Here is a 15,547-nt window from a genome sequence, read left to right as displayed (position 1 = left end):
TGTGGTGGTTACCAGGGGCCACACCAGACACACTCCACTTGTTATGCGCATTATTATAATCAAGGGGGAAGAGCTAAACCCGTAGGATTATACAGTGCCTCTGGGAGGGGAAGGGGTGGAAGATATTCAGGCTTAATTCAGGGAACTGGAGCACAGATCCAGTTCCCTAGATCAAGATCCCCTCACCAGCGTCAAGGAACCTCCCTTGAGGGGTCATTATGGCAGACTCCACCGAGCAGCACTAATAAGCCAGTGGTCGCTGCTCCTGATGTCTGCCATAGACTTTGCCTATGACAAAACTTACGGGCATGGAAAGCAAACTGCAGCAATAATGTGCTGGCACTACTACAAACTACAACAGCGGTGTGCTGGCACTGGTACAAGCTACAACAGTAGTGTGCTGGCATTGCTACAAGCTACAACAGTAGTGTGCTGACATTGCTACAAGATACAACAGTAATGTGCTGGCATTGCTACAAGTTACAACAGTAGTGTGCTGGCATTGCTACAAACTACAACAGAGGTGTGCTGGCACTGCTATAAACTACAACAGTAGTGTGCTGACATTGCTACAAGATACAACAGTAATGTGCTGGCATTGCTACAAGTTACAACAGTAGTGTGCTGGCATTGCTACAAACTACAACAGAGGTGTGCTGGCACTGCTATAAACTACAACAGTAGTGTGCTGGCACTGCTATAAACTACAACAGTAGTGTGCTGGCATTGCTACAAGCTACAACAGAGGTGTGCTGGCATTACTACAAGCTACAACAGTAGTGTGCTGGCATTGCTACAAGCTACAACAGTAGTGTGCTGACATTGCTACAAGATACAACAGTAATGTGCTGGCATTGCTACAAGTTACAACAGTAGTGTGCTGGCATTGCTACAAGCTACAACAGTAGTGTGCTGACATTGCTACAAGATACAACAGTAATGTGCTGGCATTGCTACAAGTTACAACAGTAGTGTGCTGGCATTGCTACAAGCTACAACAGAGGTGTGCTGGCATTGCTACAAGCTACAATAGTAGTGTGCTGGCATTGCTACAAGCTCAACAGTAATGTGCTGGCATTACTGCAAGTTACAACAGAAGTGTGCTGGCATTGCTACTAACTACAACAGTAGTGTGCTGGTATTACTACAAGCTACAATAGTAGTGTGCTGGCATTGCTACAAGCTACAATAGTAATGTGCTGGCATTGCTACAAGCTACAATAGTATTGTGCTGGCATTACAAGCTACAACAGTAGTGTGCTGGCATTGCTACAAGCTCAACAGTAATGTGCTGGCATTACTGCAAGTTACAACAGAAGTGTGCTGGCATTGCTACTAACTACAACAGTAGTGTGCTGGTATTACTACAAGCTACAATAGTAGTGTGCTGGCATTGCTACAAGCTACAATAGTAATGTGCTGGCATTACAAGCTACAACAGTAGTGTGCTGGCATTGCTCCGAACTACAACAGTAGTGTGCTGGCATTGCTCCGAACTACAACAGTAGTGTGCTGGCATTGCTCCGAACTACAACAGTAGTGTGCTGGCATTGCTCCGAACTACAACAGTAGTGTGCTGGCATTGCTCCAAACTACAACAGTAGTGTGCTAGCATTGCTCCGAACTACAACAGTAGTGTGCTGGCATTGCTCCGAACTACAACAGTAGTGTGCTGGCATTGCTCCGAACTACAACAGTAGTGTGCTGGCATTGCTCCGAACTACAACAGTAGTGTGCTAGCATTGCTCCGAACTACAACAGTAGTGTGCTGGCATTGCTCCGAACTACAACAGTAGTGTGCTGGCATTGCTCCGAACTACAACAGTAGTGTGCTGGCATTGCTCCGAACTACAACAGTAGTGTGCTAGCATTGCTCCGAACTACAACAGTAGTGTGCTGGCATTGCTCCGAACTACAACAGTAGTGTGCTGGCATTGCTCCGAACTACAACAGTAGTGTGCTGGCATTGCTCCGAACTACAACAGTAGTGTGCTGGCATTGCTCCGAAATACAACAGTAGTGTGCTGGCATTGCTACAAATAACAATAGTGTGGTAGCAATGCTACAAACTACAACAATAGTATGCCTGGTGTTGTGAGTTACTTAGAGTGACCGTAGTTCAGGATGCGGACGTAGCATATTTTCGTTTCTTGCTGGAGCTGCCCCTAATTGTTGCTTAATAAACCTATTTAGACACGAACTGTGCAATCGTCTTTTTTTAGCTAATAATGTGGTGGGCAAACACAGGCAAGAATGGCAGGAGTCATACACATTCAGTTACCGCTCCCGGATCTGCAGGCAACCTCCAGTAGTACTTTTATCACCAGGGAGTATTATCATGGGGGGAGCGCTATACCCATAGGGATTATACAGCGCCTGTGGGGGGATGGAAGGTATTCAGGCTCAATTCAGGGAACTGGAGCACAGATCCAATTCCCTAGATCAAGAGCCCCTCACCAGCGTCAAGGAACCTCCCTTGAGGGGAGAGTCTACCAGATGGCCACCCGATGTCTCACTGGAGGGGACACCTGAAATGCCGTAAGATGATCTGGTTTCCATCGAGTGAAGTGACATGACCATCGTAGCCCTACCAGGAGAAACTACGTTAAAACAGAACAGATAGTCCCTTTTCCCTCTATCTTGGAGCTGAATTTCATAAAGGGGGAAATTTTTCTCCCCAATGAGGCCAAATGAAGAGAGCAAGAAGGTTAAGGATATTTAGATTCAATCCAAGAAAAAGAGATAAAAGGTCTAATTTTTCTACAGGTCACAGACACAACAGGACATTATTATCACTTATATGTATTTTAAGTATGGTACAAAAAATGACTATCTGGTACGAAATATAACAGTATCAAAGACAATGCACTCAGATCACAACGTAATCGAAATACAGGCGTGTTTGCGCCGGGGTCCTGACCAGCAAAACGAGATCAATTATGAGGGTGTCTTCACCAAAAGAAACATCCAGTGGGATCCATTAACCATGTCCTAAATGAAATAAGCTGGGAAGATCTCCTAAACAACACGGATCAGAACCTATGCCTATATCGAATTAACTCCGGCACTTGAGGTACGCTCAAGGCACATTCCCCTAAGAAAAACGACGAGATGTAAACTAGAGACTCTCCTTCTACAGGCGAAGGTGAAAAATCACAGAACTGCTCCAAGAGGTTAGTCTATCTGGAATACGGAAGAAGGTACTGGCTAGAGAAATAGAAAATTGTGAACTTAAGCATAAGGAATCACAAAATAAAAAAACAGGAAACACAGAAAGAACTTAAAACAGTAAATGGAATTGAAAGAAACCCAAAATATTTATTTTCTTATGCCAAATCTAGGGCAAAAAACACATCCAGTATTGGGCACTTACTTAAAGAGATGGGACTTACACAGATGACAGCAAAGAAATGGCTGAGATACTGAAGTCACAATAAGACTCAATGTTTAGTGAGACGTTAATCAGACTAAGGGTCGACAATCTAAATGATTTTTATGAACGAGATTCAAAATTTGGTTAATTCAAGAATTTCTGATGTAATCCTAACACCACAAGACTTTGAAAAAAGCAATGACATGGCCATATACTCTGCCCCAGACCCAAATTCGTGGAACTCTGTGTTCATCAAGAACTTCAGGAAACCCCTTTCACGTGCCTTAAATATTCTATGGAGAGAGAGCCTAGATACGGGAGTCATCCCACAGCCACTAAAAACAACGGATATAGCCCCACTCCACATAGGTGGCAGTAAAGAAATTGCAAAGATTTACAAACCGACAGCACTAATGCCCCACATCACAAAAATCTTTGAAAGGATTCTAAGAAGCAAGATCGCCAACCACTTGGATACCCAAGAATTGCACAACCCAGGGCAGCATGGGTTTAGAGCAGGTCGATCCTGCCTCTCACAACTACTGGACCACTATGACGTGGTCTTGTATGCACTGGGGGACGAACAGAAAGCAGATGTAGTATACACAGACTGTGAAGGCCTTCGATAAGTGCAATCATGGTGTAAATAGCACACAAAATGCGTGATAAATGAATAAATGTAAAAGTGGGTATATGGCTCTTTTAACTTTCTAACGAACAGAACACAAAGAGCACTAGTAAACAGAATAAAGTCAGAGGCGGCTACAGTGAAAAGTTCCCATCCTTTTCCTCATCCACATATCTGACTTAGAAATATAAGCCACTGTCTTCCTTTGCTGACGATACCAGAATTTGTATGACTGTCATCCATTGAGGACACTGCAAATCTCCAAGCGGACCAAGTCTTCAAATGGGCCTCAGAAAACATTATGAAGTTCACTGAGGACAAATTTCAATTACTCCGCTATGGAAAACTCGAGGAAATAAAACCTGGATTGGGGTATAAAACAAATTTTAACCACACAATAGAGCAAAAAAACAAATGTGAAAGACTTAGAAGTGATAATGTCGGAGAATCTCACTATCAAAGATCCCAACAATGTTACATTTGCTAAGAAAATAATAGGATGGATAATGAGAACCTTCAAAACTAGGAATGCAAAGCCAATGACAATTCTCTTCAAATCACTTTTTGTCTCCAGGCTGGAGTACTGCTGCACGCTAACGGCTCATTTTAAGGCAGGTGAAATTGCAGACCTGGATAATACAGACACCTTTCACTGTACGTATAAGTACAATAAAGTACCTGAGTTACTGGGAACAGTTGAAGTCCCTTGACATGTCCTCAAAAAAGGATACATCATAATTTACACGTGGGGAAATCCAAGAGGGATTAATCCCAAATCTACACACGGAAATCACTCCCCAAGAAAGCTAAAGACTCGACAGGCGGTGTAACATCCCCCACCGAAAACCAAGGATGCCATGAGTACACTAAATGTCAAGGGCCCAAGACTGTTGAACTGCCTCCCAGCATACCTAAGAGGGATTACTCCTAGCTGTCTTCAAGAGGGAGTTGGAAAGATACCTAAAGTTAGTACCTAACCAGCCGGGCTGTGGTTAGTACGCTGGATTGCGTGTGCCCAGCAGTAACAGTCTGGTTGATCAGGCCCTGATCTACTGCAAGGTCTGGTCATGGACAGGGCTGCGAGGCATAGACCCCGGAATACTCTCTAGGTAAACCCCAGGTAGAGATGATTAATGTTTACAGTGGGGCATTATGGGAAGGCACGTGCGGCCAGCAAACTATTTGGCACTGGTTCTCTTATGTTTACGATGGTTGGAAAAGGGAGAGCTGGCACTCACCTGACCTACATAGAAAGTTTTTGGCAGATTCTCGCGCGCACTTTCAGTCAAAAAAATATTAATAAATGGTTCAGTTTCTTTATGTTGATTTGAGCTGAACACAGCGAAGAGATTAGTGTGACTTGCATGTGATTACACATCTACTGTGTGCATATTATCTTATTCTTTTTATTCTCTGCTTCCCCGTTAATTTTTATTTCTGCCACTTACTTTCGTCTATTTTTTTTTCCATCTTTCTTCACTTTATTAACCTCCTCTTTTCTAGCCCTTAAATTTTTCTTTTTCATGGCTTCATTATTATTCTTAGCAATATTATTCTCTCACGAAAACATTGGATTATAATATAGGTCACATTATAGGTAGTGTTAAGATAAGATTTTGTTGGGATTTCTAGCCCGGAGGGTTAACCACCAAGGATAACCCGATAAAGTTCGTGCGTCATCTGTTTTATTTCCACTGGGGTCCTTTAATCTCCTTCCCCCAGGATGCAACCCACAACAGTCGACTAACACCCTGCTACCTACTTACTGGAAGACGAATAGAGGCGGCAGATAAGGAAACATGTCCAACGTTTCACCCGCGCAGGGAAGAGATCACCGGTCCCTCAGCGTGCGAGACGAGGACGCTATCAGCTGAGCCACAGCACTCTCGTTATTTTACAATTTTACCATGAAAAATAAAAGTACTGTGGCTAGAACAGATTACACGAAATCCACAAACTGCAAATAAACATGAGATGAGGAAGAACTTGACTCAATAAATTCGAATTGGGCAAATTTATAGTAATAAAGACATAGGTAAGCATTATTTTGGAGATACTGTAGAGTTGTAGAGGAGTGCCACAAGATGCCGAGTAGTGTCACTCGAGTAAATACTTTAGAAAGACTTAACAAGGTTAAACAATGGTGAAAAATGGTAGCTCTCTGGAAAGAGAGCATTTGTTACTCTCACAGGAACACAAGAATGTAGGAACATTGCAGCAGGTCTGCTGGCACATGATGAAAAAAACGCATGTGCAAATCCTATGTATCTATATTCTACAGACGTTTCGCCAACCAGTGGGTTTATCACTTCAAACAGACAAGTTATATGAAGGTGTTCAAATCGGAGATGTCTTCGGAATACGGATACTCAGGTGTTGCACACGTGTCATATTCATCAATTTGTCGGTATTATATACCATTACTGCTACCATATCACCGGGACCATGCTAGGCAGATACAACTCACAACCTCACCTTCAACTCAATTGCCAAACAGTTCCTCCCTCTATCCTTACTAAAAATATGTCCAACTTGAATCCATTATTACGAGTCCTGTCTTGGTTACATATTTTCAACACTATTTACATCCCCTTTATTTACAAATCACAAAACGGGTAGAGCTTGAGCCCATGACAAACGAGTCCTATTGTAATAATGTTGGTAAAATTACAGACAATATGTTAGGTAAAAAGAAACAAGTGTAGAGAAATTATCTCCAACCAGATGCGAGCAGCAAAAGGGAGCGACGAATCCTCTCATAAGGGGGCTGCGAGCCCGTCTCAAGGTGGCTGCGACCCCTCTCTCTCGTTTCAATATCTGGAAATGACGATCGAATATGTACACCAAAACAACAGCTCAGCTTCCATGTTTTCTTTACCAAGCAAAATTAGATTGCAACTGATCATAGATCGGGTGTAGAGTGAGGTGCAAGTACCTCCTGTATTGTTTGTAACGGCTTGACAAAGTTCCTGGCGAGCGAAACGTTGTCGCAATAAAATATCGCAATAGTTGCACTTGTGTCCTTTTACCTTACAAACGAGTCTTTAAACTCGCTTGCTATGGATTCAACACATCTTTGAATCGTGTTACTAAGATTTCTTGAACCCTTTATTTGTTCTTGTTTTCCATTTTTACACTTCAGTCATTTTTTTTTTTTTTTTTTTCAACAAGTCGGTCGTCTCCCACCGAGGCAGGGTGACCCAAAAAAGAAAGAAAATCCCCAAAAAGAAAATACTTTCATCATCATTCAACACTTTCACCACACTCACACATTATCACTGCTTTTGCAGAGGTGCTCAGAATACAACAGTTTAGAAGCATATACGTATAAAGATACACAACTTATCCCTCCAAACTGCCAATATTCAGTCATATCTCCCTTAATTATACATCTTTCTAGAGAGTGCAAATTCAGTGCTGAATTCCCCTCCACCCATGTGAGCCAGGTGGTGGAGGTGGATCCTCTCCTTCCCTCCCCCACCCATGTGAGTCAGGTAGATCCTCCCCTTCCCTCCCCCACCCATGTGAGTCAGGTAGTGGAGGTGGATCCTCTCCTTCCCTCCTCCACTCATGTAAGTCAGGTGGTGGAACATAATAACATAAGAAAGAAGGAACACTGCAACAGGCCTACTGACCCATGCGCAGCAGGTCCCATGTCTCTCCCCCCCCCCCGGATTAGCCCAATGACCCACCTAGTCATGTCACTTCCACTTAAGGAAGGAGCACGGCATCAGACCTAGTAGCACAAGCTAGTCAGGTCCAACTCACACCCACTCATGTATTTATCTAACCTATTTTTAAAAACTACACAACGTTTTAGCCTCTATAACCGTACTTCCACTCATCCACAACTATTATCAAACCAGTACTTTCCTATATCCTTCCTGAATCTGAATTTTTCCAACTTGAAACCATTGCTGCGAGTCCTGTCTTGGCTAGAAATTTTCAGCACGCTATTTACATCCCCTTTATTCCTCTTTTCCATTTATACACCTCGATCATATTCCCCATAAGTCTACGCCTTTCGAGAGAGTACAGGTGGTGGAGGTGGATCCTCTCCTTCCCTCCCCCACTCATGTGAGTCGGGTGGTGGAATTTAAGTTTAACATCTTTATTATGCACCCCATACCCATCCTGTGGGCGGTAGTCAAAATATAACAAAGGTACATATTGGGTCCAGGGACTGGACCCCAAAGTTATGATAGTTGAACTAGTTACAAAGGTAATGAACTCCAGGTAGATCTGGTCACAATCATGGCAAGTTACAAAGGTAATGAATCATTCTCACTCCTATACATGGTTACAGTCATGAACAAATTACAAAGTAATGAACCACTGATACGTCCACACCTGGTCACAACTGTAATGAGTTATAAATACAAATATTAAGTGGGCCATACACCCACACGAGCGCGCGCGCACACGCATACACACACGAGGGCGCACGCACAGACATGCACACGAGCCATGCGAGTCAGTTGGTGGAGGCGTCGAGAATGAACACCTGATCGCAGTTGTCATACATTCTGCTAATTTTAGTTTTAAGTCCTCATCCCCGCTGTTGTGTACGTCACTGTCCCGGTGGAAGAGCGGAGGGGATGAGGGAGAGGGGATGCAGAAGAGGGTCTGGTGGAGGGAAGAGGGAAGGTGTGGTGGAGGGATGAGGGAAGGTGTGGTGGAGGGATGAAGAAGGGGTCGGGTGGAGGGATGAGGAAAAGGGGATGAGAGAGTGGGATGTTTAGGAGGGATGGGATAGGAGAGGAACAGTATAGTGGGGAGGCGGGAGGGTTATATTTCTTCTCTTATCTCCTTCATTTTCGATTTCCAACTCTTCTCATTTTTAACCGTTCTCACCCCTCTCATCCCGTCATTGGTATATTCTCTAGCTATGGGTGTACCTAAGCAGCGGTATTGGTGGGTATCGGCCAGTTTTGATGGTATCGGTATCGGTCAAAAATAAGAGCATCAATACCGGCAAAATGGTGTCTTGTAGCTCGGTTGGAAACGGCGTAATAGCGCACAAAATGCGTGCTAAAGGAATAATAGGAAAAGTCGGTCGATGGATCTATAATTTCCTCACTAACAGAACACAGAGAGTAGTAGTCAACAGAGTAAAGTCCGAGGCAGCTACGGTGAAAAGCTCTGTTCCACAAGGCACAGTACTCGCTCCCATCTTGTTCCTCATCCTCATATCTGACATAGACAAGGATGTCAGCCACAGCACCGTGTCTTCCTTTGCAGATGACACCCGAATCTGCATGACAGTGTCTTCCATTGCAGACACTGCAAGGCTCCAGGTGGACATCAACCAAATCTTTCAGTGGGCTGCAGAAAACAATATGAAGTTCAACGATGAGAAATTTCAATTACTCAGATATGGTAAACACGAGGAAATTAAATCTTCATCAGAGTACAAAACAAATTCTGGCCACAAAATAGAGCGAAACACCAACGTCAAAGACCTGGGAGTGATCACGTCGGAGGATCTCACCTTCAAGGACCATAACATTGTATCAATCGCATCTGCTAGAAAAATGACAGGATGGATAATGAGAACCTTCAAAACTAGGGATGCCAAGCCCATGATGACACTCTTCAGGTCACTTGTTCTATCTAGGCTGGAATATTGCTGCACACTAACAGCACCTTTCAAGGCAGGTGAAATTGCTGACCTAGAAAATGTACAGAGAACCTTCACGGCGCGCATAACAGAGATAAAACACCTCAATTACTGGGAGCGCTTGAGGTTCCTGAGCCTGTATTCCCTGGAACGCAGGCGGGAGAAATACATGATTATATACACCTGGAAAATCCTAGAGGGACTAGTACCGAACTTGCACACGAAAATCACTCACTATGAAAGCAAAAGACTTGGCAGACGATGCAACATCCCCACATCAGGCTCTGATCCACCAGGAGGCCTGGTCACAGACCGGGCCGTGGGGGCGTTGACCCCCGGAACTCTCTCCAGGTAAACTCCAGGTAATACACTGAGGTCCGTGGTTCGATTCCCGGTACGGGTGAAAACATTGGGTGTTTCCTTAAGATACCTACTGTCCTTGTTCACTTAGCAATAAATAGGCACCCGGGTATTACTGACAGGTTTGGGTCGCATCCTGGGGACAAAATTAACTAAATTTACCCGAAATACTCTGCATAACAAGGGGCTTTCTAGATAATGTCACTGATGTCAGTTTGGAATGTATAAGTTGTATCATGTACCTGTAGAAATAAAGATTAATTATTATTATTATTATTATTATTATTATTATTATTATTATTATAAAAATTGGTATCGCTCCGTCCCTATCTCTAACACTTCAGACAAGAACTTAAGTTCTTGTCTGAGTCTTTTCTTCCTCCAATTTTCTAATATTCTTTCACTCAAAGCTTGAGCTTGTGTACAGTAGCAACGACCAGATTCTAGAAATAACTTGTATATGCATGTGCTCTATGACTAAAGTTATTGACCCCGTTCCCAGCATCCTGGAACGACTCAGACAACTTCCAAAACCTTCAATGGCGTAGCTTCAAGCGTTCAAAACAGACGCCTCTTAATTCAGTGATGGCGGAGAGTGACATTCAAATAGGTTAATGCAGGTCTGACCATTTTGTTTAATGAGCGTTTTTTTTCATTTCCGTTTAATCATCACGTTCAAAATATACGAATCTCATTTTTCTGAAAGGCTGTAACATTTAACGACTGACGTATCTTACGACCCGGAGAACACGCATTCAGTTTAGTGCTCAAGATGCAAATTTGTCAATGCAAGAAATATTTTTTTTTTAAACCTGAAATTGTTGGGTTTTAATCAAATTGGACTATCTTATAAAACATTTTTTCCCAACATGACCGTAGAGAATTTGAAAACTAATACAGCTGCAAAAGTAAAATTTAAAAGTATCGAAAACTTGAGTTTATATAGCAGATTCTTGGGCGTCACTACCTCCCGGCTCCGGCTAGGAGGTTACCTGAGCTGTCATGTGGGGGGGGGGGGGTAATGGAACGTATATAAGTGGGGAATATGGGAGTAAGGTGAGGGTTTTTTTTTTTTTAAAGGGGTGGACCGGTAAGCCAGCGGAAGGCCTCGGTCAGATGACCAAAAGCTCCAAAGGCGGGTCATCATCTGACTAAGACCCGCGTCAGAAAACATTTGTCCTGTTTCCTGACGAACCTTACCTAACCTAACCTAGTAAGGTGAGGGAGTTGGCAGGAGAGGTGGGCGAGAGGTGAGTCGAGGCAGAGGTAAACAGGTAACGTGAGGTCACTGGTGACCACCACGAGAGACTCATTAACTCTACACTCCACACTACTCACCTGGAGAGAGTTCCGGGGGTCAACGCCCCCGCGGCCCGGTCTGTGACCAGGCCTGCTGGTGGATCAGAGCCTGATCAACCAGACTGTTGCTGCTGGCTGCACGCAAACCAACGTACGAGCCACAGCCCGGCTGATCAGGAACTGACTTTGAAATAAAATAATGAATAAAAGAACAAATAACGGGGACAGTGAATATTACTATTCTACTCAAACACAGTTTATTATTAAGTCCTTGTACAATAATATATTTGGGAACAGAACATTATTGTGGTTTAGATAAATGGGATGGTACACATAAGCAGTGAGACAGAGAATACAATCAACTTGGCAAAAATGAATATAACTTACAATATAGTTCAGAGGACAGTTCACCACAGGTCCCAAGACCTACACAGCACGAGTACTGCTCCAAGCCAGTACTCTGCCCAATGTCTCCAACAGTCTCCTCCAGAGACTTCGGCAGCCTTCTCCCGAGCCCTGCACCCCAGCAGCAGCTCCGCTCGAAGTCCCTCTGCTCAGAGCTCTGCACCCAGGCCAGAGCTCCACACGAATCTCCTCTGTTCAGCTGTTCCTTGGGCTTATATGGTGGTCCAAGCACCCCCCCCCCCACAATTGGGTGTGCATCACGTGTACGACCTGACGCCGAGATCTGATACATAAGCCGAAAAGGCGTGTCTCTGACAGACATTTGCCAAGGCAAGGTGACCATATAATTGGTTAAATTAGGTCTCCCCAGAGACCTCACAAGCCCAGCTGAACTACATCACAGAGTGTCACCAGCTGATGTAGACATAACCAAAAGTAAACTTTGCCAGATAGACAACTATCACACCTTTGCGTCATTATGTGCTGGAATGCGATAAAATTAATAAATTCAGAGACAACTTACTCACAAATGTTCAAGAAATGTCAAAATATTTCATCCACAGCTATACACAGACTTTGCAAAAGCCTTTGGCAAGTGTGACCATGGTGAAATAGCACACAAAATGCGTGATAAAAGAATAAAAGTAAAAGTCAGTAGATGGATCTATAATTTCCTAACAAATAGAACACAAACAGTATTAGTCAACAGAGTAAAATCTGAGGCGGCTACGGTGAAAAGCTCTGTTCCACAAGGCACAGTACTCGCTCCCATCTTGTTCCTCATCCTCATATTGGACATAGACAGGGATATAAGCCACAGCGCCGTGTCTTCCTTTGCAGATGATACCCGAATTTCCATGAGTGTCCGCCATTGAAGACACTGCAAGACTCCAGGCGGACATCAACCAAATCTTTAAATGGGCCGCAGAAAACAATATGAAGTTCAATGAGAAATTTCAATTACTCCGATATGGAAAATGTGAGGAAATTAAAACTTCATCGGAGTATAAAACAAATTCCAACCACACAATAGAGCGAAAAACTAATGTCAAAGACCTGGGGGTGATAATGTCAGAGGATCTCACCTTTAAGGACCATAACATTGTATCAATCGCATCTGCTAGAAAAATGACAGGATGGATAATGAGGACCTTCAAAACTAGAGATGCCAAGCCCATGATGACACTTCAGGTGGCTTGTTCTATCTAGGCTGGAATAGTGCTGCACTAACAGCACCTTTCAGGGCAGGTGAAATTGCTGAACTAAAAAATGTACAGAGAACCTTCACGGCACACATAACTGCGATAAACCACCCCAGTTACTGGGAATGCTTGAAGTTCCTAAACCTGTACTCCCTAGAACGCAGGAGGGAGAGATACATGATTATATACACCTGGAAAATCCTAGAGGAACTAGTACCAAACTTGCACACGAAAATCACTCCCTACGAAAGCAAGACTCGGCAGACGATGCAACATCCCCGCAATGAAAAGCAAGGGTGCCACTAGCACGATAAGAGACAACACAATAAGTGTCAGGGGCCCAAGACTGTTCAACTGCCTTCCAGTCAACCAATTCCAGTCGGTGTTCCACAAGGAAGTGTCCTTGGCCCACTCCTCTTTCTTATTTACATTAATGACCTACCAAATGCATCACAACTACTCAAACCCATATTATTTGCAGATGACACTACATACGTCTTCTCTCACCCAAACCCAGTCATACTGGCCAACATTGTTAATGCTGAATTGCAGAAAATATCTACCTGGCATATTATCAAAGATACGGTACTGTTCCGCAGTCAACTCTCCTTGCACTGTATCATTCACTCATCTACCCTTATCTCACATATGGGATTTGTGCATGGGGATCAACACTAAATCACCTAAGGCCACTAATAACCCAGCAAAAGGCTGCAGTCAGAATGATAAATTCCCACTCCCGACAGCATACTCCGCCAATATTCAAAAGTCTAAAACTGCTCACCGTAAAGAACATCCATACTTACTCATGTGCCTACTACATACATGGAACACTACACTAAAACATAAACCTTCCACTCAAACTTCTTCTCGCCAACCTTAACAGGTCACACGACCATAACACAACACAGATATCTTTTTGATGTACCCCATGTCCATATCACACTGTGTAAAAACTCTTTGCACATAAAGGGCCCCAAAATTTGGAATTCATTACCAGTAAATACTAAAGTAACCCGGTCTGAACATCAATTTAAGACTCTTTTCAAAAACCACTTACTCACCCTAAACTAAATACTCAATATTTAACTTTACAAAAAATCTCCCAATTACCTAAATCTTAAAACTTCAAAATGTGACGGCCAAAGTTCATACATGGATTAAAACTACCTTACAGTATAAATACCTACACAAAACATTACTGCCTTACACCCAATTGTAGCATTCTCATACTGTAAACTACTTTCAACAACTCACAATGTTGTATTCCCATAATATAATTTCAATATTTACTATTGAAACTATTGTAATTTGAGTAAAATTACTGTGTACTATAAATAAACAAGATGCACAACTTAAACAAACTATGTTCAATTTCTTTAGTGTTATGTGGTCTGTAAGCCATTAAATTAAGTCTGCCCATAATACCTAGGCACTGCAACTCATTTTTGTAATTTCATAATCTCAATGTAATCTTGCAAGGAAATAAAAATTGATCGATTGACTCGTTCTCTCTCTAGGCTGGCATAGTGCTGTACACAAACAGTCCTATTCAAGGCAGGTGAAATCGCGGATGTAAAGAATGTGCAGGGAACCTTCACTGCACGTATAATTTCAGTGAAGCGCCTCAATTACTGGGAACGTTTGAAGTCCTTTGACCTGTACTCCCAGGAATGGAGGCGAGAACGATGCTTCATAATCTACACCTGGAAAATCCTATAGGGACTGGTCCCAGATTTGCACATAGAAATCACTCCCTACGAAAACAAAAGGGTAGGCATACGGTGCAACATACCCTCAATGAAAAGCAGGTGTCATGAGTACACTAAGAGAAAACACAATGTCTGGGGCCCAAGACTATTCAACAGCCTCCCACCATGCATAAGGGAAATTACCAATAAATCCCTAGTTGCCTTCAAGAGGGAACTGGACAGATACCTAAAGAGAGTGCCCTATCAGCCGGGCTGTGGCTCATATGTTGGGTTGCGTCGGCCAGCAGTAACAGCCTGGTTGATTAGGCCCTGATCCGCCAGAAGGCTTGGTCAAGAACTGGGCCGCGGGGGCGTTGACCCCTCGGCCCAATCCTAGTATGTACCTCCAGGTACATGCTAGGTTAATTAAGTCTATAATGTATGCATGTCTGCCAGAAACACCTGTATGTTTATGACCATTGTAAAAAAGTATGAAACTTAAATAAAAACTTACTTCATCTCTTGAGGAAAGGCTAAACCTGTATGGAGGTCATAGAGCGCCTGGGGAATGGGCAAGGACGTGGGCATCAGTTCAATTCCTTAGGTCACTGCTAGGGTTCACCATCACAGTGGTCAACCATCTCCTTGTTTACATTCTTTTCTGGAATCTCTCACCAGTTAGTTGCTACATTCTTATATATGCTATAGCGCATTACCATTATGGTATATTTTGTACATTTCACAGTTTGTTACGATTTTATTTGCCGTATAAGAAATTATTTCATTATTGTGCATTTATATGTATTTCAACATTCGTATTCAGTTAGGAAAATATAGGATAAACAATAATTAAAGCAAATATAATTAAGTGGCGATAAACGAAGAAAACGTTTAATTAAACAGTGTTATTTGTATGTTTTAATAAGTCATATTTACTATTAAAATTAAGTTTATATGCAATAATAATAC

At 42.9% G+C, this 15,547-nt stretch overlaps 1 protein-coding gene across 1 annotated transcript in view; it reads right to left on the bottom strand.

The window, feature by feature from the left end:
• Positions 1–15,209, bottom strand: part of LOC128690860 (UNC93-like protein MFSD11) — a 184,683-nt gene extending 169,474 nt beyond the window's left edge. The window contains exon 1 of the mRNA XM_070088282.1: positions 15,093–15,209. The gene's annotated coding sequence lies outside the window, so the exon portion shown is untranslated. The remainder of the gene's footprint in view (positions 1–15,092) is intronic.
• Positions 15,210–15,547: the final 338 nt, after the last annotated feature.

The sequence above is a fragment of the Cherax quadricarinatus genome, chromosome 24, assembly GCF_038502225.1.
Source record: "Cherax quadricarinatus isolate ZL_2023a chromosome 24, ASM3850222v1, whole genome shotgun sequence".
Classification (NCBI taxonomy): Eukaryota; Metazoa; Arthropoda; class Malacostraca; order Decapoda; family Parastacidae; genus Cherax; species Cherax quadricarinatus.
This window is presented reverse-complemented; position numbering and strand designations above follow the sequence as displayed.